We start from the raw sequence: 26,816 nt of genomic DNA, 5'->3' as shown, positions 1-26,816 counted from the left end.
GATCTATTACTTCCTCTTGTACTAGCGCCATCTAGTGTACACCAAACACGAAGCTAGGCACACAGTTAACCCTTTGATCACCCTAGATGTTAACCCCTTCCCGACCAGTTTCATTATTACAGTGATCAGTGTATATTTTTAGCACTGATCACTGTATTAGTGTCACTGGTTCCCACAAAGTGTCGGCTAGTGTAAAAATATCCATCGCAATATCACAGTCCTGCTATAAGTCGCTGATCATCGCTATTACTAGTATTAAAAAAAAAAAAAAAAAAAATCAAAAAATTCCAGTATATGTCCCATAATTTGTAGACGCTATAACTTTTGCGCAAACTAATCAATATATGCTTATTGGGATTTTTTAACAAAAATATCTAACAGAATACATTTTAGCCTAAATTTATGAAAACATCTGATTTTTACATTTTTTTTATTGGATATGTTTTATAGTAGAAAATAAAAAAATATTGTTTTTTTTTTTTTAAATTGTGTCTTTTTTTGTTTATAATGCAAAAAGTAAAAAACGCAGAGGTGATCGAATACCACCAATAGAAAGCTCTACTTGTGGAAAAAAAAAAGACATAAATTTCATTTTGGTACAGTGTTGCACGTCTGCACAATAGTAAATTAAAATAATGCAGCGCCGCACCGCAAAAAAGGGATTGGTCAGGAAGGGGGTAAATCTTCCAAAGGGCAAGTGGTTAATGCAGCCACCACATTTAGGGAATGGTAAGATGCAATATATTACATTTTTGTTTTGGGGTTTAATACCACTATAAACTTGGACTCACGCCTTAGAATTTTCGCTTGAAGTGTAAAATTCATGTCAATGTATGTCATGACACATACACATTGACATTCAAGATAAACTGCATTGCAATGCTCATTAAATATGCAGAACACATATTAACATGCGTTTTCAATGCTTTTCCATTCATTTCAATAGAAAATGCACTAGGGGAAAATGCAAAGGTGTCAAACTTCTCCCAACATACCTTTACTTGGAAAAATAAAATTAGCATGTATTGATAAATGTAACTTTATAAAAAATCTTTTCATTGTACATCATTTGTCATGCATTTTTAAGCAGTCATTTAATCAATCTGTCCCTGCAATGGTTATATTTTCTCACAAAAGTAAATTAAAATTATGTAACAGAAAAATCAACAACATGAACTCACAGTGTGTAAATCTTGTAATCAAGACCATCTAACAGTGATCATTGAAGCTATCATGAGAGGAATACTGGGGATGCCATTACTGAACATTCTCTAACAATGCTGCTTTCTGGTTGTTGTACTTAATAAGTAACTCCACTTTTGTAGAGAAAAAAAAAATAAAAAACATTTTTCTCTGGGTGGTCGATGGATGGATGGGTGGATTTTAACATACTTTGTAGCACAATCCTACCTTTTGTTGTTCTGAAAAAATAGCTTTCTGTGTCAATGTGTAAAGTGAATGCAAATGAGAGTGACTTTATAATTATTAATCAGCTGCTGCACCCGCAGGGATTTAATAAGGAAGAGCGGCAGGGTTTGCATCTCTTTAGACATGATTTCCCTTTGGCAGTGACATTTGTGTTGTAGGGGATGCCTAAAATCTAACATATCTTAGTGCGGACCTCAGAGAAAATCACACAAACAGAAAATGACATTTCTGAGGGGTGTTCTGTACACCATCTATGTACAGCACGCCTCCAAGCTGCCATATTGCATTGCATTTTATAGAAAATGACAGCGCTGCAGATTGAAAAGGAAAGGTCATTTTCAATAACATTCACTTACAATATGACTTGTGTCACAATTATATATGCTTTATTATTTTATTTGCTATTTTTCTCACGAAAGTGGAGTGACCCTTTAAAAACTGCCTTCAGCACTTTCGCAGTCAATGACCAGAACAAGTATACAGATCAGTAAAATAGTGAGTTGGTTTGTTGTGCAGCAGTGCAGTGACGTGATGCCAAGCATGTCTTCCTTTCTCTGCAAACCAAAACACTCCACAGTTCTGTGAATATGGCACATAAAAAAAACATATGCACTCGGAAAAAATATCAATCACCACATGTAATGTGAATAAGCCCTTAGTATGTGTAATGCTGAAGAGTCAGAAACTGCAGATAACATAGGAGATTAGCCAGGTCTGTAGACAAGCTACAAGTGTAGCTGGAGAATGGAGTCATGCTGATGAAGATAATGACTCTGCGGGGTATATTACATGAAACTTCTGTTGGATCCCCTTTAAAAAAAATCAATGTTCCCTTGGTATATAAAAAAAAAAAAATAATAATCAATGCTCCTACTCCCACTTCTAAATGCTGGAGGCTGCATAACAAGTAAGCAAAGAACCAAATGTGGCTTTCTGATCACTAGTTAGGCACCTGGTAGTCAGAACCTCTGTCAGGTTTTTATCAGTGTCTAGGCCCTTTTTTTTTGTTTTGGAGTGGAAGGGAAAGTAAGATGAATCTCTTCAATGGGGTTATAAATAACATAAAAAACCTGACAGAGGTTCTAATCCTCCCTATATCCAAGAAGAAAGTTTGTCTGCTTATTAGAAGGATTAAATACTACAAAAAATGGTGTAGCACTAAATAAATACTACCATGTGCATAAAAAAAAAAAAAAAAAATAATAATTATATATATATATATATATATATATATATAACATGTCAACATATATACAGTATATGTGAATTAATACGAATAATACAGTGCAACCCCAGCAGTATATAATATACAGTATATCCCCAATCTGGGGATCAAATAAATGTGAACAATGTGATCCCTATTCGGGAATACAATAAATGTACAAGTGCAAGTGTACAAACATCAAAACCACACTCAGTGATGAATCATAAATGTCCACTTTAAATGAAAGTCCACACACTGCACAAATTATACTAATTAGTGCTCCACACAAATAAATTACGTGTAAATAAATTCAGCACAACGTGAGGTGAATCCAGTACCATATCATACCATACCCTGAAGAAGTCACGTGGTGATCGTGACGCAACGCGTCGGTACGCAGTGACAGGACTTCCGGTGCGCGGTGACGTCAGTTCTGGCGTGGGCGCCATATTGAATCACCCGGGACCATGCTAATACACCCATAGTATGGGGAAATGATGCTGGACATTTCTGTTTATCATGTGAGTGGGCAATTTTTTAGGTTTATTTGATTGAATAAAACTGATTCACACTATGGAGGATCTTTGTTTGTCTTTGCTATGATCCTTATGGGTGAACGACTGTATGAGAGTACCAGGGGATTGGAGAACTCAGGAGTTGTATAAGTCTGCGGGAGTATCCAGGAGGGTCCTTTTTTGGTGATGTGGTTATTCCTGAGAAAGCATGGCTTATCCATAAAGCGAGCTGGCCCTTGTGGTCACTTTAAGGCGGTGAGGGGGCACTCTGGCCATTTTAGGATTCACGAGTTGTTTGATACTGGATTCACCTCACGTTGTGCTGAATTTATTTACACACGAGTTATTTGTGTGGAGCACTAATCAGTATAATTTGTGCAGTGTGTGGACTTTCATTTAAAGTGGACATTTATGATTCATCACCGAGTGTGGTTTTGATGTTTGTACACTTGCACTTGTACATTTATTGTATTCCCGATTAGGGATCACATTGATTTGATCCCCCAGATTGGGGATATATATATATTATATACTGCTGGGGTTGCACTGTATTATTCATATTAATTCACATATATATGTTGACAGGTTATTTATATGTATTTATATATATTTTTTTTTATGCACATGGTAATATTTATTTAGCGCTACACCATTTTTTGTAGTATTTATATTTTCACTTTGTGGTTGAAGGAAAGTGTTAGCAGCTTAGGGTAGGGATTATTCATTTAAGCGCAGGGGATTTTTTCTATTTTTTGTTTATTAGGATTGTATCCAGGATGGGACTGATTTCAACTACATCTACCAGATACACTATATTGTCAAAAGTATTGGGACGCCTGCCTTTACACACACATGAACTTTAATGGCGTCCTAGTCCATAGGGTTCAATATTGAGTTGGCCCATCCTTTGCAGCTATAACAGCTTCAACTCTTCTGGGAAAACTGTCCACAAGGTTTAGGAGTGTGTCTATGGGAATGTTTGACAATTTTTCCAGAATGCATTTGTGAGGTCAGGCACTGATGTCTGACGAGAAGGCCTGGCTCGCAGTTTCTGTTCTAATTCATCCCAACGATGTTCTATCGGGTTGAGGTAAGGACTCTGTGCAGGCCAGTCAAGTTCCTCCACCCCAAACTCGTTCATCCATGTCTTTATGGACCTTGCTTTGTGCACTGGTGCGCAGTCATGTTGGAACAGGAAGGGGCCATCCCCAAACTGTTCCCACAAAGTTGGGAGCATGAAATTGTCCAAAATGTCTTGGTATGCTGATGCCTTAAGAGTTCCTTCACTGGAACTAAGGGGCCAAGCTAAACCTCTGAAAAACAACCCCACACCATAATCCCCACTTCGCCAAACTTTACACTTGGCACAATGCAGTCAGGCAAGCACTGTTCTCCTGGCAAATGCCAATCCCAGACAGGTCCATTGGAATGCAGGACAGAGAAGCATGATTCATCACTCCAGAGAACGTGTCTCCACTGCTGTAGAGTCCAGTGGCAGTGTGCTTTACATCACTGCATCCAACGCTTTGCATTGCACTTGGTGCTGTACAGCTTGGATGCAGCTGCTCGGCCATGGAAACCCATTCCATGAAGTTCTCTACACACTGTTGTTGTGCTAATCTGAAGGCCACACAAAGTTTGGAGGTCTACTGACTCTGCAGACAGTTGGCGACTTCTGCGCACTCTGCGCTTCAGCATACGCTGACCCCACTCTGTCATTTTACGTGGCCTACCACTTTGTGGCTGAGTTGCTGTTGTTCCCAGTTGCTTCCACTTTGTTATAATACCACTAACAGTTGACCGTGGAATATTTAGTAGCAAGGAAATTTCACAGATGGACTTACACAGGTGGCAACCTATCACGGTACAATGCTTGAATTCACTGAGCTCCTGAGAGCGACCCATTCTTTCACAAATGTTTGTAGAATCAGTCTGCATGCCTAGGTGCTTGATTTTATACACCTGTGGTCATGGAGGTGATTGGAATATCTGAATCCAATGATTTGGAGGGGTGTACCAATACTTTTGGAAAGATAGTGTACACAACCAGTATCCAAACAGACAGCAATTTTTTGTTATTCTACAAGATATAAAAAAATGTAACCATATAAAAGATTAAATTGCAGAAAATGTACAGGTAGTGGCGTATTTTCAGGATGCAGACAAGAACATGGAATTTGCTGATGCAGTTGATTTTATTATTTCTAGCTACAAAGCAATATAGAGTGAATGTCAAACTGTTTATCTCAATAGAAAGCAGTGTTTCCAACAACAGAGTAACAATGGCCAGATTTAGGGTATTTACTTGATCATCTATAAAAATAAAAGTTTACCCATTAAAAAAAACAAAAAATGTTTGGATAGCTGTATAAATAAAAAAAAAATGTTTTTTAGGCAGGTGTACAGAGCAAAAACCTCTACGCAGACATAACAAGAATGACTTACAAGGTAACCATCCAAACCACACCCAGCCTAATCTTTTTTTTTCTTTACAACTAGGAGAGGCTTATTACAGACCATTAAAACACTTATTTACTAGTTTTAGAAGGCCAATGAAACCATTATCCACATGACTAATCACATACCGTTCATAGTTTACTTTTGTTATTATGTCTAACTGAAGTCTAATGCAGAATAATAGAATATTAAACCAGATACAGTTTGTTTAGATCCAAGATACTGTAATTTTATAAGACTTACTGTATTTGGCTGGTTGGCAAGAAGGCTGAAGCTGGCCATGTACTAGTAAATTTTCTTCCGAGCGTTCGCACTAAAACTCTCAGTACATTCGATGACCTGACAAATGTCATTCAAGAGTACTTTAAAAGTTCATTTGCTATTTAACATTTGATTTTGGAGTGAATTGACTTCTCCAAATAAAAACCACATTTGCTGTTAGAAATTTGCTTGAGGAAAATTTTACTACTCCAAATTTTCTCAGCATTGCAGTAAAAAACAAACATTTGTGGCTGTTATCTGTTACCCGCCAATAAATCTAAGATTGCAGAGTATACGCCGAGTGCTGGTTTTCTTTTGCTTATACAGATCCTGTAGATGAGGATTCAGCTGCCTCTGCCAGAAGACCAGTGATAACTGGGAGGTAGTAGCACCTAATTTTATGTATAAAAACAAATATTGGTTTGACCCCACTAACCATTAGAAAGTTTAACAAACATTCTTAAAATGAAATCTTTTGAACAAAATTCTACTAGTGTATGGCCAGCATTAGTTGCCACATGTCTCCATGTAGTCTCTGCACATACATGCGGCTGTGCGGGCCGCGTTTTGCGTGGACACGAGAGACCATTCATGTGAATGGACTCCCGTGCCCAGTGACATGCAGGGAAGAAGTCCCTGCACTTCTTCCGAAAACGCAGCCCTCATGGGAACCTCAGTTCTCAGTACGGTTGTGTTTTCCAGGGTGGGCGGTGTGCCATTAGAGCTAATGGCACCCGCCCGCGGGTCTGCATTTCTCTGTGCGGGTGGTGCCACTGCACAGATTTTTTGTTTGGATCCACAGTGGCACCACCCGCACAGAGAAATGAGGACCCGCGGGTGCCATTAGCTCTAATGGCACACCGCCCACCCTGGAAAACACAACCGTACTGAGAACCGAGGTTCCTGTGTGGGCTGCATTTTCCAAAGAAGTGCAAGGACTTATTCCCTGCGTGTCACGGGCACGGGAGTCCATATGCACGGCCGCATATATGTGAACCGGGGGTCAATCCTTCACAGCACAAACCAAAGGCCATGCAGTAATTTGTGCAGCTGGTGTGAATGCCCCTAACACCAAAAGGAATTCCCTTTAGATATTTGGATTGGCTCCATGCACACTAGCATTTTTCATAAGCTCAAAAAAAGCAAGATGAAAAATGCTGATAGTAATATTTTTGTTCCAGCTTGCAGTAGCATTTAGGAGCGTTAGTGTTTTATTAGCATTTTTACAGTACATGAAGAAAAAAAAAATGCTTGAATAAAGCAGTCCAGAGCATTTTAGTAGAGTTTAGAAGCATTCAGCGTTTTTTTTCTGCTGGGAAAATGCTCCCCAAAAAATGTTTTCTGCTCCTAAAATGTTGAAACTTGAAAAATGCTTCTAGCATAAAACAGTGTGCATTGACACATAGAATAACACTATTAACTTCTAGGAGCACAAAAAAAATAGTCATAATAGCTAGCTTAAAAAAAGCTAGTGTGCACGGCAGCTGTCATCTCTAGGATCCATGCACAATAGCATTTTTATAAAGCTCAAAAAACATGCTGGATGAAAAACGCTGATAATAGTGTTTATGCTGGCTTGTAGTACCATTTTAGTAGTGTTTAGAAACGTTAGCTTTTTTTAGCGTTTTTACGGTACATAAAAAAAAAAAAAAAAAAGCTGTTAGTTCTAGTTTTAGTAGTATTTAGGAGTGTTCAGCGCTGTTTTTCTGCCAGGAAACTATTAGCTTCTAAAAGCAGAAAAAAAATGCTCACAGTAGCTTCTAGGGGCTTAAAAATGCTAGTGTGCATGGAGCCTTACATTAGACAGTGCTACACAGCAAAAAAGAATATATTGACAGATTGAATAATGTTCCATTTTACTCTTGTGACTTCCCTCAGTATACTCTTCCCCCTTGTTTCCTTTATTACATAGTCTGACAACAAGAGTTCAATGAGGTGATGAAGAGCACCATTCAGTGACTCACCTCATGAGCACGTGTTATAGCTGTGGACTGCACAGGCTGGAAACTTTATTTTCTACCTGATTCACAATGGGTAACAAAGTACAAATGTTCTCAGCTTATGCCCTGAACACATAAATGACAACGAAGGATGAACCACCCATAATAATGTGATATGGATGGGTTGTCCTGATGAATAAACAAGGTGTGACAATTTAATTCCTGGAATGCCCACGGCGTAGCGCTATGGTGGTGAGTCACATAGCCATTTGCCCTCAAGCATGCTCTGACATCTTCTAACTTGCACTAACCTGGGTAAAACGTCTGTGCGTTTTGCTGTTGGCAGAAAATGTGTGACAGGAATCTGAAGCAGTGGATTAACATCAAATTTTGAGTTGAGTTGCAAGTGAAACTTTAGTTCTGTTACCACAGGCGTATGGTGAACATTCCATGAAGAATCAATTGTTTTTGAATGGCATAGGTAGTTTAAGGAGGGGCGGGAAGATATCCATTATGACGCAAGAAGTGGGTAGCCAGAAAATGTAAAGGACAGATGCAAATGTGGACAAAGTGCAAACCTTTGTACACTCAGATCCAAGATTGGACAGAATGCTAACCCTTGTACACTCAGATCCAAGATTGGACAGAATGCTAACCCTTGTACACTCAGATGCAAGACTGGACAGAATGTTAACCCTTGTACACTCAGATAGAAGATTGGACAGAATGCTAACCCTTGTACACTCAGATAGAAGATTGGACAGAATGCTAACCCTTGTACACTCAGATCCAAGATTGGACAGAATGCTAACCCTTGTACACTCAGATCCAAGACTGGACAGAATGCTAACCCTTGTACACTCAGATCCAAGACTGGACAGAATGCTAACCCTTGTACACTCAGATCCAAGATTGGACAGAATGCTAACCCTTGTACACTCAGATCCAAGATTGGAGAGAATGCTAACCCTTGTACACTCAGATCCAAGATTGGACAGAATGCTAACCCTTGTACACTCAGATCCAAGATTGGACAGAATGCTAACCCTTGTACACTCAGATCCAAGACTGGACAGAATGTTAACCCTTGTACACTCAGATCCAAGATTGGACAGAATGTAGACCCTTGTACACTCAGATCCAAGACTGGACAGAATGCTAACCCTTGTACACTCAGATCCAAGACTGGACAGAATGTTAACCCTTGTACACTCAGATAGAAGATTGGACAGAATGCTAACCCTTGTACACTCAGATAGAAGATTGGACAGAATGCTAACCCTTGTACACTCAGATCCAAGATTGGAGAGAATGCTAACCCTTGTACACTCAGATCCAAGATTGGACAGAATGCTAACCCTTGTACACTCAGATCCAAGATTGGACAGAATGCTAACCCTTGTACACTCAGATCCAAGACTGGACAGAATGTTAACCCTTGTACACTCAGATAGAAGATTGGACAGAATGCTAACCCTTGTACACTCAGATCCAAGACTGGACAGAATGCTAACCCTTGTACACTCAGATCCAAGACTGGACAGAATGCTAACCCTTGTACACTCAGATAGAAGATTGGACAGAATGCTAACCCTTGTACACTCAGATCCAAGATTGGACAGAATGCTAACCCTTGTACACTCAGATCCAAGATTGGACAGAATGCTAACCCTTGTACACTCAGATCCAAGATTGGACAGAATGCTAACCCTTGTACACTCAGATCCAAGACTGGACAGAATGCTAACCCTTGTACACTCAGATAGAAGATTGGACAGAATGCTAACCCTTGTACACTCAGATCCAAGACTGGACAGAATGCTAACCCTTGTACACTCAGATCCAAGACTGGAGAGAATGCTAACCCTTGTACACTCAGATCGAAGATTGGACAGAATGCTATCCCTTGTACACTCAGATCCAAGACTGGACAGAATGTAGACCCTTGTACACTCAGATCCAAGATTGGACAGAATGCTAACCCTTGTACACTCAGATCCAAGATTGGACAGAATGTAGACCCTTGTACACTCAGATCCAAGACTGGACAGAATGCTAACCCTTGTACACTCAGATCGAAGATTGGACAGAATGTTAACCCTTGTACACTCAGATCCAAGATTGGACAGAATGCTAACCCTTGTACACTCAGATCCAAGACTGGACAGAATGTTAACCCTTGTACACTTAGATAGAAGATTGGACAGAATGCTAACCCTTGTACACTCAGATCCAAGACTGGACAGAATGCTAACCCTTGTACACTCAGATCCAAGACTGGACAGAATGCTAACCCTTGTACACTCAGATCCAAGACTGGACAGAATGCTAACCCTTGTACACTCAGATCCAAGATTGGACAGAATGTAGACCCTTGTACACTCAGATCCAAGACTGGACAGAATGCTAACCCTTGTACACTCAGATCCAAGACTGGACAGAATGCCAACCCTTGTACACTCAGATCCAAGACTGGACAGAATGCTAACCCTTGTACACTCAGATCGAAGATTGGACAGAATGCTAACCCTTGTACACTCAGATCCAAGACTGGACAGAATGTAGACCCTTGTACACTCAGATCCAAGACTGGACAGAATGCTAACCCTTGTACACTCAGATCCAAGATTGGACAGAATGTAGACCCTTGTACACTCAGATCCAAGATTGGACAGAATGCTAACCCTTGTACACTCAGATCCAAGACTGGACAGAATGCTAACCCTTGTACACTCAGATCGAAGATTGGACAGAATGCTAACCCTTGTACACTCAGATCCAAGACTGGACAGAATGTAGACCCTTGTACACTCAGATCCAAGACTGGACAGAATGCTAACCCTTGTACACTCAGATCGAAGATTGGACAGAATGTTAACCCTTGTACACTCAGATCCAAGATTGGACAGAATGCTAACCCTTGTACACTCAGATCCAAGACTGGACAGAATGCTAACCCTTGTACACTCAGATCCAAGACTGGACAGAATGCTAACCCTTGTACACTCAGATCCAAGATTGGACAGAATGCTAACCCTTGTACACTCAGATCCAAGATTGGACAGAATGCTAACCCTTGTACACTCAGATCCAAGACTGGACAGAATGCTAACCCTTGTACACTCAGATCCAAGACTGGACAGAATGCTAACCCTTGTACACTCAGATCCAAGACTGGACAGAATGCTAACCTTTGTATACTCAGATTGAAGAGTGTATAAGGGTGAAAAATAGGCAGGTTGTCCCAATCGGAACGTCTATATGAAAGGGGCCTTAAACGTGAACAGGAAAATAGGCAGAAATTAATGAAGGATTTGGGAATGAGAAAGATTTCTGCAAAGACGGTGCCTCAAATCTTAACAGAAGATCAGAAGGAACATCGTCTTCAAATTTCATCTGATCTTTTGAAGAATGAAGAGATGTTTGATATTTTTTGCAGTGCATTCTGGGAATTAAATTGCCATACCTCATATATAAGGACACATTTACAAAAATTAAAAACTGCACGTTTACACTAAAAGTTCTTGTTATATTTCTCCTCACACCGGGGATCCCAAATGTGGAGTTTTATCTCTAGTAAGTGGTCTAAATGTTCATATTTTATGGGAAATAATTCCAGTTTTCACAGTGCTATGTTTTTTCTTCACCCTACAAGTCTAAAGCTGAACTCCAGGTAAATAAAAATACACAAATAATGCAGTTCTGTATTGATCCATTAAAGTGTTGTAAACCTCAGACATGAAATATGAAGAAAGTATACACCTCTATAGTGTGTACGTCTCAATCCAGAGCAATAAGTGTCAATCCTGTCTGCTGCCTCCTCCTTCTGCCATCTGCATGAATCACTTCTGACAGGTTTTCCTGGCACCAAGAGATAAAAACAGTGACAGAGGAGGGATCTGTGACAGAACTGTGTAAATCTCAGGAAAGGATGAACAGAAGTACAGACCCTAGGCATATTAATCGTCTCTTATGAATATATTTTTCTGCCTATCTAGCTTCAAATATCCTGACACTAAGGCTCAGTACACACTAGAATTGAAAGCAGGCGTTTGAATGGCGTTTTTAACGCTCCTCAAACGCCTATGAAAATGATACACATGGCAGCACAAAGTTCTGTTCACACTGAAGAGTTAGCGTTGCGTCAAAATTGACGCCTCATGTTGAGTCAGGAGGAGCTGAAGCCTTCCAACACCTCCCAATCAAGTCTATGGTGAAGCTCCTCAAACACCTGGTAGGTATTTGCGCTGCATTTGCAAGGCGTTAATACCATCAAGTTCATTATAGGCGTTTGTGTTGCAGTTTTAACGCTTGTAAAATGCCTATAAAACGCCTCAAAACCGCACATACAGCATTTGGGGAGCAATTTTACTGCTTGTAAAATGCCTGTCTAACGCTACAGGAGCGCTTGGGAGGACGTCCAGTGTGAACAAGCCCTAAGAGTAAATTAATGTATGAATTGTATTTAACATTTGGTAATCAGATCAAGCTATCTAAACCCTATCTAAACCCTATCTAAACCCTTCCTGCCTGAGTGGAGTGTTTTTGTAACAATATTTTTCATTTTTTAACAAATGCAGTCTGTAATACAATGAATGAATTTTTCTCTCTCTCCTGGCGGTGAAAGGGCTATAGAATAGCAGAGAAAGAGTTGCAGCCAACAGTAAAGGTTTGTACAGGAAGCAAACTTTCAGTGATCCCTGTGAGCGGAGCCCAGTACACAGTACAAAACATGAAGCTTTCAGCACAGTTCTGCTACAAACTGGAATTACAGTCAATAAAAGTCTCCCAGCATGGAGAACATATATAGGGTCATTCTGCATGTGCAAAATGACCTCAAGCAGCCATTCAAAAAGGACTCACTGAGACCGACAGTGTGTAATCAGTGTCGCAGGTGCATTGCTGATAATGACATGTCAGCTAGGAGCAATGGCATTGGCCAATAGGATCCCTGCATGCTATGCACATGTAAACGTTAACACAATTATTTACATGTGTAGAGTGTAACACATGGCAGAAACTACCCCGGGCACAGCTGCGTCTTTTTCTTTTAAGCTGCCATACAGAGTAGAATATTTCCCTTGCCGTACATGGCTGTGTAACCACTTGAGCTCCAGAGGATTTACCCTCCTTAATGACCAGGCCTCTTTTTGCTACTCGGCGCTGCACTAATTCAACTGATAATTGCGCGGTCATGCAATGCTGCACCCAAACGAAATTTACGTCCTTTTTTTCACACAAATAGGGCTTTCTTTCGGTGTAATTTGATCACCTGTGCGCTTTTTATTTTTCACGCTATAAACAAAAAAAGGCCAAAAATTTTGAAGAAAAACAATATTTTTTACTTTCAGCTATAAAAAATATATAGTAAACTCAAAGTTGGTTATAAATTTAGGCCAAAATGCATTCTGCTACATGTTTTTGGTAAAAAAAAATCCCAATAAGTGTATATTGATTGCTTTGTGTGGAAGTTATAGCGTCTACAAACTATGGTATAAATACTGCAATTTACTCCATTTTTCTGCTATACAGCGCTGCACTAGTTTAACGGACAATTGCGCAGTCATGCAATACGGTACATAAATGAAATTTACATCCTTTTTTTCCCCACAAATTGAGCTTTCTTTTGGTGGTATTTGATCGCCTGTGCGGTTTTTATTTTTTGCGCTATAAAAAAAAAGGCTGACAATTTTGAGGAAAAAAAACAATATTTTGGACTTTTTGCTATAAAACATGTCCAGTAAAAAAAAATGCAAAAATCAAATTTAGTCATAAATTTCTGCCAAAATGCATTCTGCGACATGTCTTTGCTAAAAAAAAAACCCAATACGTGTAAATTAATTGGTTTACATGAAAGTTATAGCGTTTACAAATGGCGGGAAAGATACTGGGATTTTTAGGGTTTTTTTTATACTAATAATGGCGGCGATCAGCAAATTATGGCGGCGATCAGGGACTTGCGGCAGCGACCAGCGACTTAATGGCGGGACTGCGGCAGACATTCTGACATTGGGGGGTACTGACTTGGGGTCACTGACATCCCCAAAAACACTAATACAGTGATCAGTGCAAAAAAAAACACTGACACTGTACTAATGGCAATGGGGAGGAAGGGGTTAACTTTATTTTGCAGGGAAGGGTTATAGGAGTGAGGGGAGTGTTTTACTAGGGGGCGGGGGGGTGTACTGGACGGGACAAGGCTGATCGAGAAAGAGAAACTGTTCTTCCTCGATCAGCTCATCCACGAGCTGACAGGGAAGTGACAGACAGCACAGCTACTGCAGCTGTGCTGTCTGTCACTGTTTGCCGCCGATCGCCGGGAAACAGCCGCTAAGAACCGGCTGTGACCCGTCGACTCACATCTGCGGCGGTGATCGGCGAGACAGATAGGGCGGTGGCGCGCCTCACGCGCCCCCCCCCCCCCCTATTTGTTTACAAAACACACGTTTTAAAATGTGGTTTTGCCTGCGAGTGCCGCCCTGCCGCCGTATATCTACAGTGGCTGGGCGGCAAGTGGGTAAATAGGCCCACAGACTAGCATACAGCTGTGTACAAAAACTATATATTGTACACACTATAATACATCACTGTGAATGAATCCTTAAAGAATATGTAAATCCTCACCTTGTAAAACAAACCATTCAATTTAAAATAGAAATGAAAGGTAAAATATTTGTGCATAGATATAAAAAAAACATTATACATATCTATAATAAAGAAGATCAGAGACCTAGGGGGAAAGAAACAGCAGAACACTGATCTTCCCAGTGAATGGCTGTGCGGGGGGAGGGGAAGCGTGTCAGCACAAGTCTGATCGTTGGAAAGCAGACTGAGCTCTAGGAACAGCTAGAGAACTGACCACACTGTGTTCTCCTGCCCAGTGTGGTCAGTTTTTAATCGAAAAGCAGGAGGGACTGGCAGGAACACCAGGGATTTCACACAAAGGAAATAATACAAAGAACAGGATACTTTTTCATATTAGTAAATCATACAGCAGGCACATACAAAGAATATGAAATGATGGGTTTACATATTCTTTCATTTCTTTGGGCCCCAAAATGCATGTTACCATAGTAAAATTCATGCAGGCGGTGTCATCAACTGAGGGGCCTGTATAACAGTTTATCTCCAGGCAAACCATCTTTTGTAATTTTGGATAGAGTGAGGAGATTCACCCCTTTATTTTTACTTGTGACCAATATTACTGAGAAAGAAACTGAGGGAAAATCCAAAATGATAGCATTGTCCCTGAACAAGAGGTGAGGGGAGGAAAATCTTCCACTGGGGTCACATGTTCTGAGGACAACTGTTTGAGAAGGAAATTTCTTTCACTTTAACTGCTTTCACGCTAATCCGTTTTTCTTTCACTTTTGCATTAAAAAATGCGGAAAGAAATGTGTGACCACGTGTTCCTATAGAGCTCTTCACACTGATCTGTTGCAGGTCCACTGCGTTTCTTAAAACCCTGCTTGCTCCATTTTTGGTGCAGGTTTGCTGCGGTAAAAAAAATGCAGCAAAAACACCTCTAAATTGCAATCAATGGAAAATGCAGCAAACACGCACCCATGTTGCATTTTTGGTGTGTTTTTTTGTCACGTTCTGCAAATAATGCATCACAAATGCGGTAAAAAATGCAAATGCATTTCTGACGCGGATCACTGTGAAATTAGCTTTTGGGAGATTTCCTATTATTTTCTGTTGCATCGCTAGGACAGGAAGTGAAGGGAAATTACGGCAAATTGTTTAGAGTTGTCATGTTAACCAACACAATTGTTGCTACATACTTTATGAATATAGAATTCTTTTATTTCCAAAATGAGTGGGACTCTATGCCCAGTATCCATGATTGAACACTGGTTTCTTGAGCTTGCTAATCAGCTGGGCTCCTCAACTGGTCCAAGCTGGTAGTCAGGGCCATTATAACTTGCTGATGTACCACTGAACCCCTCATGCTTCTCATGAATTAGCATATTTTGCTGGCCCAAGCTGGCAATCAAGGCCACAATACCTTGCTTTGGTACCATCGAATCCTTCAAGCTATTCTGTAAGTTGGCCTCTTTGGCTGGTCCAAGCAGGTAGTCCTGCCCATGATAACTTGCTGTGTTACCATTGAACCCCTCAAGCTTTCTCATAAATTAGCCTATTTAGCTGGCCCAAGCAGGTAATCATGGCCAGGATATCTTGCTGTGGTACCATCAAACCCCTCAAGCTTTCCTGTAAGTTGGCCTCTTTGGCTGGTCCAAGCAGGTAGTCCTGCCCATGATAACTTGCTGTGTTACCATTGAACCCCTCAAGCTCTCTCATAAATTAGCCTATTTAGCTGGCCCAAGCAGGTAATCATGGCCAGGATACCTTGCTGTGGTACCTACAAACCCCTTAAGCTTTCCTGTACGTTGGTCTCTTTGGCTGGTCCAAGCAGGTAGTCCTGCCCATGATAACTTGCTGTGTTACCATTGAACCCCTCAAGCTTTCTCATAAATTAGCCTGTTTAGCTGGCCCAAGCAGGTAATCATGGCCAGGATACTTTGCTGTGGTACCATCAAACCTTTCAAGCTTTCCTGTAAGCTGGCCTCTTTGGCTGGTCCAAGCAGGTAGTCATGCCCATGATAACTTGCTGAGGTACCACTGAACCCCTCAAGCTTTCTCATAAATTAGCTTGTTTAGCTGGCCCCAGCAGGTAATCATGGCCGGGATACTTTGCTGTGGTACCATCAAACCTTTCAAGCTTTCCTGTAAGTTGGCCTGTTTGGCTGGTCCAAGTAGGTAGTCATGCCCATGATAACTTGCTGAGGTACCATTGAACCCCCTTAAGTTTTCTTATAAACTAGCATCTTTGGCTGGCCCAAACTGATAATCATGGCCATGATACTTTGCTGTGGTACCATTAAACCCATTAGAAACAAATATCTATTTTATTGTGGTATCTCTCATCCAAGGTCTCATCTAAAAGCCATGATGCTTTATTATGTACCCACCACATGAATACAAACAATTGTTTTCTTCTTTTTTTAACCATCGTTGGCCAGGCTGCACAGATGTTGTTGAGGAGGAAGTTGTTGCTCACTAATGCCATAAAAGAAATCCCCCTAGCCCGGTACATGTTTTCCCTATAATTTCGATGTATTTCCATATTTATTACAGTGTGTTAAGTCAACACTTACTGATCTTAAGTCAATACCGGAGTATTTTTATAAAAACCCACGATTACAAAATGTGTGATTAGTCCTGGATCTTTTAAGTGCAATGTAGATGAAGATAGTGACTCATATGAAATGACAACAGAGCAGATTTTCATAAATTCAGTCATCATTAGTGTATTAATACTTAGGACAGATTTATAAATCCATTTTCATCAGAATGAATGCCCTAAGAATCCTCAAAGCTAAAATCTGATTAAATCTCACGTGTAACTGCACGTAGCCGGCATCTGCTATCAAATGGAAAAAAAATCTATAATGTAAAATGTTTTATCACCAAATACTAGCTCTAGGCACTGAAAACAAAAGTTATCTTTACTGTGATATCCAGAAGCAGTATGCTGCCTGAGAATATGAGAACAACTCTCGGATGAAGGAATTTCACTCCTCAACACCCCCCCCCCATTTTGTACCCTTTTAAGCTGGTTTATCTTTAATAATATATGCATACACCTGATAAATCCAGCTTTGCTGTGATCTGCAGGTCCATGCTGCACACTGGTTCACACACCGCCATCTTTGTTTCTGACGTCATCAAGTGTCGGCTGTCTCTTCCTGGGTCGGGCAGTCAGCCCCATGATGATGTTCTGCCAGGTCTGCTTAATTGAAACTGATGACTACTGGGATATGTGATGTAGATAACCCAGGAAACCTCAGGAGCACAGCAGAGGAGAGATCACTCCTGCCTAGGCAAAGGGTGCAGGGGGGCATGCAAAAAAGGTAAGGAAAAAAAAAAAAAAAGAAGAAAGGTGGACAGGATTGTGCTTAAGGCAGGTCATAGATGATGCTAACTTCTTTCCTGCAATCATGGGTTTCAGGAAAGAAAATCGCTCGATTCTCCCATCAACACAGTAAGTGTTAATTGGGGAATGCCTCCAGTGGAGTTATTGTGCTTTCCCTGCGGGGGAACATGGGGAGCTGTCTCTGCTGGGAAAACACAGTAGTTATTGCTAGTGGCTATAGACGCTGGCAATAATCGCGTATAAAGCCGGCCATAGATGGTTCGAATCTTGGCCGGTTCAGCAGGACTGGCCACGATACGAACCATCTATGGGCAAGCTGATTGTACTCAATTCCATTGTTGTATGACTTTGGTATAACCAGCATGCCGGATTTTCACATGGGATTATTGCCTGCGACTATGGCCACTAGCAACAATCACTGTGTTCTCCCAGCAGGGACGGTCCCCACGAGAGAACACAATAGCTCTGAGTAAGGGATTCCCCCATCAACACTGGCTGTGGTTGCATGAAAGAAAATTCCATCGTCTAAGGCCTGCCTAAAAACTCAATATGCTGGTTGTGCCCAAGTCAACAACTTGGGTATAATCAGCCTGCCCACAGATGATTCGAATCTCGGCTGGTTTCTGCTGAACCGGCCAAGATTTGAATGGCTGGCTTAAATAAAGTATATTAAGTGCTTTAAAGACAGGTACCTTCCCTCACGGCAAAAAGAAATAATAATCAGCATTTTAGATGGTGTGGGTGGACAGGATTCCGCTTAGGTAAAATGTATTATCTGCTTTGAAGACAGGTACCTTCCCTCTTGGCAAAGTCCCATTAAATATGACTGCCAACCAAATCTACACAGCTGTGCTTAAAAGTTTGCATACCCTGGCAGAAATTATTAAATTTTGGCATTGGTATTAAAAATATGACTGATCATGCCATCTTTTATTTAAGGATAGTAATCATATAAATACATTTATTATCACGTAGTTGTTGGGCTCCTTTTTAAATCCTAATGATGACAGAAATCACTGAAATGGCTCTGATCAAAAGTTTACATACCCTGAAATGTTTGGTCTTGGTACAGATACAAAAAAAATGACACACACAAATTAAAATGGGAATTAAAGGTTAATTTCCCACAGCTGTGGCTTTTTAAATTGTAATTAGTGTCTGTGTTTAAGTAGTAAATGAGTTTGTCAGCTCTCATGTGGATGCACTGATCAGGCTAGATACTGAGCCATGGGGAGTAGAAAAGAACTGCCAAAAGACCTGTGGAGAAAGGTAGTGGAATGTTGTAAACATGGAAAAGGATATAAATAGATATCCAAAGCCTTGATTATGCCAGTCATTACTGTTCAATCACTTATTAAAAAGTGGAAAATCTGGGGATCCCTTGATATCAAGCCAAGGTCAGTTAGACCAAGAAAGATTGCAGCCATAACTGCGTGAAGAATTGTTCGGGATACAAAGAAAAACCCAAGAGAACCTCAAAAGAAATACAGGCTGCTCTGGAAAAAGACAGCGTGGTTGTTTCAAAGTGCATAATACAACGGTACTTGAACAAAAATGAGTTACATGGTTGAGTTGCCAGAAATAAACTGTGCGTCAAGGCGAGAGGTCGCAGAGATGGCTGAACTTCTGAAAAGTCAGTTTTGGCTTGGATGAACAGTTAAAAACATTATTCAATATTATCGTTTCTTTTTGTTTGTAGTGCTGCATTTTTATCATACTGTGTTAAAAACATTTGCAAATATCAATAATTCAGAATTTCTGAGCTAGAATTTCCACTAAGTCAATAGAAATCCATTGAAGAGGGTGTATTACAGAGAGGCTTAGGACATAACTGGACAGAATGGTTTGGGAAGAACTGTTTGACTATTATGTGGAAAATGAGTGAAAGTTGAGTAAATCTTGGGTAAAAATATTTATAAAATATATCCCTCCTTCACACCCGAGCGATTTGCAGAAGTGCTTCAACATTTCACACGAGATGTTCATGTTATTCTATTGTGCTGTTCATATCTCAGTGATGTGCTGTCTTTTAATGCTCAGAAAAGAATACAGTTTCTTTGGAGCACTGATCACGTGTTTTTGGCCCCAATAGACTTTAATAAAAACACCTATGAAATGTGCATTTTTCATACAATTTTGTACCTAGCAACAGTCTCTTCCAAGTAACTAGCTTTATATTGGCAAACACAAATTTGCTCAAGTCTGGAAATGTCTAAAAACACTTCAAAATTACATGAAAATGTTTCAGTGTGAACCCAGACTAAGGTTACAATTTTTAAAGTTGGTATTTCAATGCCAATTCTTTTGTACGCTAGTTTTCTGAAGTTGCCTGGTGGGTTAGAATTGGACCCTAGTCCTTCCAAACTGTACCACGCTCACAGAACCACTATCTTTAGTTAGACCTTATTTAGAATACTGTGTCCTGTTCTGGAGATCTTTCTAAGGCTTGGTTCACATTAATGCGCTTTTGCGGGCTGCGTTTACTCAAGCACGTGCCTGCATTTCCTACAGAAAAAGGTACATGCACCTTTTTCAAAATGTGTCCCACATGGAAATTGCATAGTCATTTTAACCATACAATTTCCCTGCGGCTCCAGCACCTGCGCTACATTTTTACACGTCTGGGGGTGCCAGTCAGAATGAATGGCAGCCCTGCACATTTTCTCACGGTAGCGCGTTGCATTGTGGGTGTAGGAATTGCCGCAATTCCCACACCTACCCGCATAGATGTGAACCAAGCCTAAGAAAAAGATAAGTCCAGAGATGGCTAACAAAAACTGTAAAATCTATGGGGGATAAAACATATCAGGAGAGACTTCAGAAACTTGAAGCAGAACCCCACGCAAAAATTCTATTTCACCATGCAGTGGGGCTGCACCCCCACTGCATGGGTCAACTGCTAGTTTTTTTCTAGGGGTGAGCACAAAGCTCACACTCACCTGACCCACTGATTCTTCAGAGAACTGCGCTCCCCTATGGTCCAGTGGTGTACTGTTCCTGTCTATGGAGCATGCTTTGAGTGTGCTGATGTCAGAAACAGACTATATATAGGACCGCTGGACTGCAGGGGGGAAGCAGCCGAAAGGACCGGTCTTGCATGGGGAGGATTGGCAGGTCAGGTAGGTATATCTCCGCTAATAGAGAAAAACAAAACAGAGGGCGCACCGGCCTTGTGCATTACCTTTAAAAATATCACAAAGAAAATCAGCGAGCGCTTCCAAAAATAGCAGCTAAATGCACCAAAAAAAAAAGGAACTACAAGTCCTCTCAAAAAGATCAAATGTGCCAAGGGAAGGTGCAGCGCATAAATCAATCAATGCATTAAAACCTCATAATCTTTAAACTGATAAAAATCAAAAAAGACAATCAAAACAATGATATATAAATAGATAAATGAGTCCCAATAGGCAAACTCTGTAACGTGAAGTTGCTATTCCAACAGGTTGTGCACATATACAGTATACTGGAATCAACCAAAGAGTGGGAAGTGCTTATCATCCGGTGGTGTGCGATAGATTAGTGGGATTGCAAACTCACCAGAAGTGCAATCTTAATGCGCATTAAAGATTTAAAGTTTATGAGGTTTTAATGCATTGATTGATCTATGCACTGCATCTTCCCTTGGCACCTTTAAAAATATGTTTATTAAATTTGAAAGAAGGTATTCTACTCACAAACGTACATGAACATAAACACATCTGAGACCGCTCTGTCCAATTCGCACTGCGTTTCTGAATGGTGATGAGAATGATGGACAGCCAAAATGGCTGACACGTTTCGAGGACTAGCCTCTTTCTCAGAGCTTAACTACCTAGATGTCTGTCCCTCTCTTATATATGCTCAACAATGAATAAACACTTGTTATATCTCTGCAGTCATCTCCCCTAGAACAAAACAAGCAGTTAACCCGTGCAGTGCGGGCACAGCCTCACTACATGGGCAAAAAAAAAAAAACACATTTTGCAGCCTGGAGTTCTACTTTAATATGTACAATCTGGAGTAAACAAGGGAAAGGGGAGACATGACTGAAACCTTTAAATAGGCCCATGTCACACAGACGTCATCCATTCAGTCACATTTTTTAAAGAAAAAACTAATTCGGTTTACATGAGTTCATATCAGTTTGCACATTCGTCTTCAGTTCAGTTTACCTCTCGAAATCAGTCTACATTCGTTTTTGCATCCATGCATTCTTAGGCCCCTTTCACACAGACATTCCAATCGGGTCTGTCTGCCAGTTTTTCAGACAGACTCGATCAGAACCTTTATTCTCCTCTATGGAGCGATGGGTGTAAAAGGATATGTGTCCGTTTACACCCACCGACATCCAATCAGATCTGATTCGCCAAAAAAAGACGGATGGTTCCCCTTTCCATCCATCGGATCAGGTGGCAGTCAGATGGAAATGGACAGGTGTTCCATTTCCATCCAACCACCCATAGAGGACAGCGGGCTGTGTCTGTGTCCATTCTGAAGAAGCAGAGCAGACACGGACCTGTTATCCACTTGCTCAGCAGGGAGATCCCCCGCTGAGCAAGTGGATCCGCTGACGAGGCTAAGGGGCCTTAGTTGTTGCAGACAAATCAAAAAGTAACAAAAAGTATAAACAAAAAATGTTTCTTGCCTAAAAGACCTAAAAACAGAATGGATGTAAATGAATGGCATCTGCTCACATCCGTTCCATTCCGTTTCAACGGGTCTGGACATTGGCTGTTGCATTTTTTTAAAATTATCTGAATGTACATGGATGTAGGAGGAGGTAAATGGATGATCATCCATCTACCACTGCCCACCCATAGACGTACATTGTGGTTCAGTCTGGATCCATCTGAAAAACTGACAGATGGATCTAGACTGAACACCTGTGTGAAAGAGGCCTAAGAGTGAAGAAAGTTCAGGAGGGCAGTATTTTTAATATGAATCTAAGATCAAAAGCACGGAGACATGATCTCAACCTAGAAGGAGGAAAGTTCAAAACGTTGATGCTTGAAATAAACTTCCTCCAGAGGTAGTGAGTCAGTCAACAGTAAGTGGATTCAAACTTGCTTGGGACAAACATAGATCTATACTCAGACAAAAAAAAAAAAGAGACCCCAGTACCGGGATCTAGGCACCCTGACCCCAGTGCCGGGATCTAGGCACCCTGACCCCAGTGCCATACGCATGGCACCCTGGCCCCAGTGCCATGATCTCGGCACCCTGGCCCCAGTGCCATGATCTCGGCACTCTGGCCCCAGTGCCATGATCTGGGCACCCTGACCCCAGTACCATGATCTGGGCACCCTGACCCCAGTACCATGATCTGGGCACCCTGACCCCAGTACCATGCTCACAGCACCCTAAACCCAGTACCATGACCCCAGCACCATGATCTGGGCACCCTGACCCAAGTACCATGATCACAGCATCCTGACCCCAGTACCATGCTCACAGCACCCTAACCCCAGTACCATGATCTGGGCACCCTGACCCCAGTACCATGATCACAGAATCCTGACCCCAGTACCATGCTCACAGCATCCTGACCCCAGTACCATGCTCACAGCATCCTGACCCCAGTACCATGCTCACAGCACCCTAACCCCAGTACCATACTCACAGCACCCTAACCCCAGTACCATGCTCACAGCACCCTAACCCCAGTACCATGCTCACAGCACCCTAACCACAGCACCGTGACCGCAGTACCATGATCACAGCACCCCGACCCCAGTACCGTAATCACAGCACCCCGACCCCAGTACCATGATCTTGGCACCCTGACCCCAATACCATAATCTTGGCACCCTGACCCCATTACGAAACTCTCGGCACCCTGACCCCAATACCTTGGCACCCCGACCCCAGTACCATGATCACAGCACTCTGACCCCAGTACCATGATCTCGGAACCCTGACTCCAGTACCATGACCCCTGCACCCTGATCACAGTACCCTGACCCCAGTACCAGGACCCCAGCACCCTGAAACCAGTACCATACCCACAGCACCCTGATCACGGCACCCTGACCCCAGTACCATGATCACAGCACCCTGACACCAATACCATGATCTGGGCACCCTCACCCCAGTACCATGCTCTGGGCACCCTCACCCCAGTACCATGCTCTGGGCACCCTGACCCCAGTACCATGCTCTGGGCACCCTGACCCCAGTCCCATGATTTGGGAACTCTGACCCCTGTGCCCAAAACCCCGGCACCATGACCACAGTATAGACAGGTGCACAGTCTTATGAACAAGGTGAAAACGAGTTCTGAATGTGTACAATCCAATCAGCCGACAAGCAGAGTGCTGTAATGAGATTATTAGTTGATGGTGAAAGAGAAGTCCGGTGCTGTGATTCAGTCACACACCCACCTGCAAGTCCCGGTATAAGTAGTAGAAATGACACATAGAGGAGCCCCCCAGCACCTCATTCCCACACTCACGTGTCCAGCCCCCCGACCATTACATCCCGCAGCAGGGCACCGTGTGCGCTCCCACACTCGCAGCTCTCAGTCGTCCTGAGAAGACAGGCGGTACATGTCCTCCGTCAGTGTACAGAGCGCTGTCCCCGGGCCGTCACGTGACGGTGCAGTGTCCATCCAGGGAGTAGTGCTGGCGGAGCCTTCCCTCTGCTGAGCTGGTTTCTCTGCTCCTGGTGACAGAACTGGTCCTTGTTCTAATGAAGCTCAGCCTTTTGTTATCATTCCACACCCAGCCTTAGCCTGGAGACCGGGGCTGCCTCATGCCTCAAGAGGGATTTTTTTTAGTTCTAGCATGTTCTATAGAAAATAAAGGGCATGGGACCAGAATAGTTGAGTTTCAACCACCTGCAACTTGTCATCTGTCATTGAATTTAAAAACACATTTTCTGCTTCCCCTCCCTCTACTTCCACATGTCCTGCCTAGGCGACAATGGTGTGGTACGTAACGCAAGTCCACTGCCTGCTGACTCCTGGGATATAACCTTCGTATATCCCCCGAGTCTCCCGAGAACAATGGGAACGCATGTGCTGCCAATCTCATGCATGGGCACCCTGCACTCTAGCCAAGGAATCATGGATTACAGGTTGTCCATACTGTGGCAACATGGAAAAAAAAAAAAAGTCCCAGTTGGAACAAATTGCTCTAGCAGAAAATTGCTTATGCCTGCAAGACACTACAGTACCCCAAACTGTCCTCAGGCAACACTTTAAAAGCTTTGCAGCTCATCAATTTAGACGTAACAGTGAATGATGGCCCTGGAGTTATTGCTCTGACTCTGAGAAATGTGCTCATACATAATATGTGTGGGTCACTTGTCATTTTGGTACTGAAAAATGCACATTTGCAATCGTATGTGCATTACATAGAGAAGGAGTGACTTTTAAAGTTGGGTTTGGGTGTTTTTTTATATTGATAACTTTAGGGGTTTTTTTACTTCAAGTGTCATTAAACCCACACCATAAAAAAACTAACAATAAATGCTCTATGACATGTTGTTCATACTCAGTCACTATGGAATTTGTTTTCTGTATTCTGCAAAAAAAAACCCTGGTTGATCCTGCTCTTCTGTCTTCCCCCCCTGTCCATGTCCCCACTGTAGTTGGGGATTCTGCAGAGCAGTGTTGACAGCTACTGCACACGCTCAGTTTTTAGTGAGTTTCTATGCTGAGCATTTCCACCATATCACATCTCAGCAGCCCAGCTAAACACAATGGGGCAGGATATTATTTATTTCAGGTACTTATATAGCGCCGTCAATTTACGCAGTGCTTTACATATATATATTGTACATTCACATCAGTCCCTAACCCTCAAGGGGTGTACAATCTAAGGTCCCTAATTTACATTCACACATACTAGGGCCAATTTAGTCAAGATCCTATTAACCTACCAGCATGTCTTTGGAGTGTGGGAGGAAACCTGGAGTACTCGGAGGAAACCCACGCAGGCACAGGGAGAACATGCAAACTCCAGGCAGGTGGTGCTGTGGTTAGGATTAGAACCAATGACCTTAGTACTGCCAGGCAGAAGTGCTAACCATTTAGCCACTGTGCTATCCATATTACATCTTGATTGGCAGAGGCTTCACCTCCCTGTTATTCTAAAACAGATTAAAATTAGATTTCAAATTTACATTTGTATAATTATTTCAAACAGTTTATTGATATTAACTATTTATTTTTCTCTGTATTCCGAAAGCTATTTATTTTAATGTGACCAGCAGCAGAGGACTAGAAGCTCCTCCTACTTATGTTTCCCTGAAGACAGGCTGGGAAAGAGCTGGGCCTTGTGACAGGTGTATATCAATTAGGAGAAAGGTGCTAAGATTTTTTTTTTAATAAGTACAGTGCCATCATCCACATACAGAACCAGAAGAGATAATTTAAATTAAATAGCATGTGTGAAAATCACTTTATTGCTATCACAAGGGAGCTGGTGCAGGTGACAGATTCTCTTTAAAGGTCTATTAGGCCAGCAATGTTACCTCTGCCATTTGTTGAAGCTGATCGAGGACTGACTGTTTGACCAACTCCCACCCTAGCCAGAGAAGCCAAAGATTGACAACTCTGAACCAAAGTGCTCACAGCTGAGCGCTTCTGGGTTCATACTAGGATCAGGAACTCATTGCTGTACATGGAAATTTGCCCACCCAAATGACTTCCTCCACAAGAAAGCCTAGTATGTGGCTGTCTGTTTATATATTTGTAATGTACAGCGCTGAGCGAACTGTTGGCGCTTTATAAATACTGTATAATAATAATAAATACCCACACCGCCGTGACATAATAGTTAATATGGAATTCCAGGCTAGAACTGGCTATGATTAAAATGCCTTCCACCCCTTTATAACCCTTACACTAACAATCCTGTAGAACAGGGGTGTCAAACTGGCAGCCCTCCAGCTGTTGCAAAACTACAAGTCCCATCATGCTCTGCCTTTGAGAGTCATGCTTGTAACTGTCAATCTTGCAATGCCTCATGGGACTTGTAGTTTTGCAACAGCTGGAGGGCCGCCAGTTTGACACCTGTGCTGTAGAAGGGAGATGCATATACTTACCTATTCTCAAAGCATTCCGGTCAAGTGAAATCCCCAGCACCAAG

General features: G+C 41.8%; 1 protein-coding gene across 4 annotated transcripts in view; it reads right to left on the bottom strand.

Annotated features, from left to right (window-relative positions):
* The window catches only part of PLEKHG7 (pleckstrin homology and RhoGEF domain containing G7), a 138,771-nt gene extending 114,372 nt beyond the window's left edge, over window positions 1-24,399 (bottom strand). For 3 of the 4 annotated variants that reach the window (XM_089652640.1, XM_089652631.1, XM_089652663.1), the window contains exon 1: window positions 24,176-24,395. The gene's annotated coding sequence lies outside the window, so the exon portion shown is untranslated. Of the gene's footprint in view, window positions 1-24,175 lie in introns of all 4 variants that reach the window. The other variant, XM_089652657.1, reaches the window with a different exon arrangement.
* Between the last annotated feature and the right edge of the window lie 2,417 nt (window positions 24,400-26,816).

This window comes from Staurois parvus, unplaced genomic scaffold (genome assembly GCF_062004578.1).
Source record: "Staurois parvus isolate SC_StPar_1 unplaced genomic scaffold, SC_StPar_1.0 ptg000025l, whole genome shotgun sequence".
NCBI classification, from domain to species: domain Eukaryota; kingdom Metazoa; phylum Chordata; class Amphibia; order Anura; family Ranidae; genus Staurois; species Staurois parvus.
The sequence above is the reverse complement of the archived record's forward strand: the minus strand, read 5'-3'. Positions and strand labels throughout refer to the sequence as shown.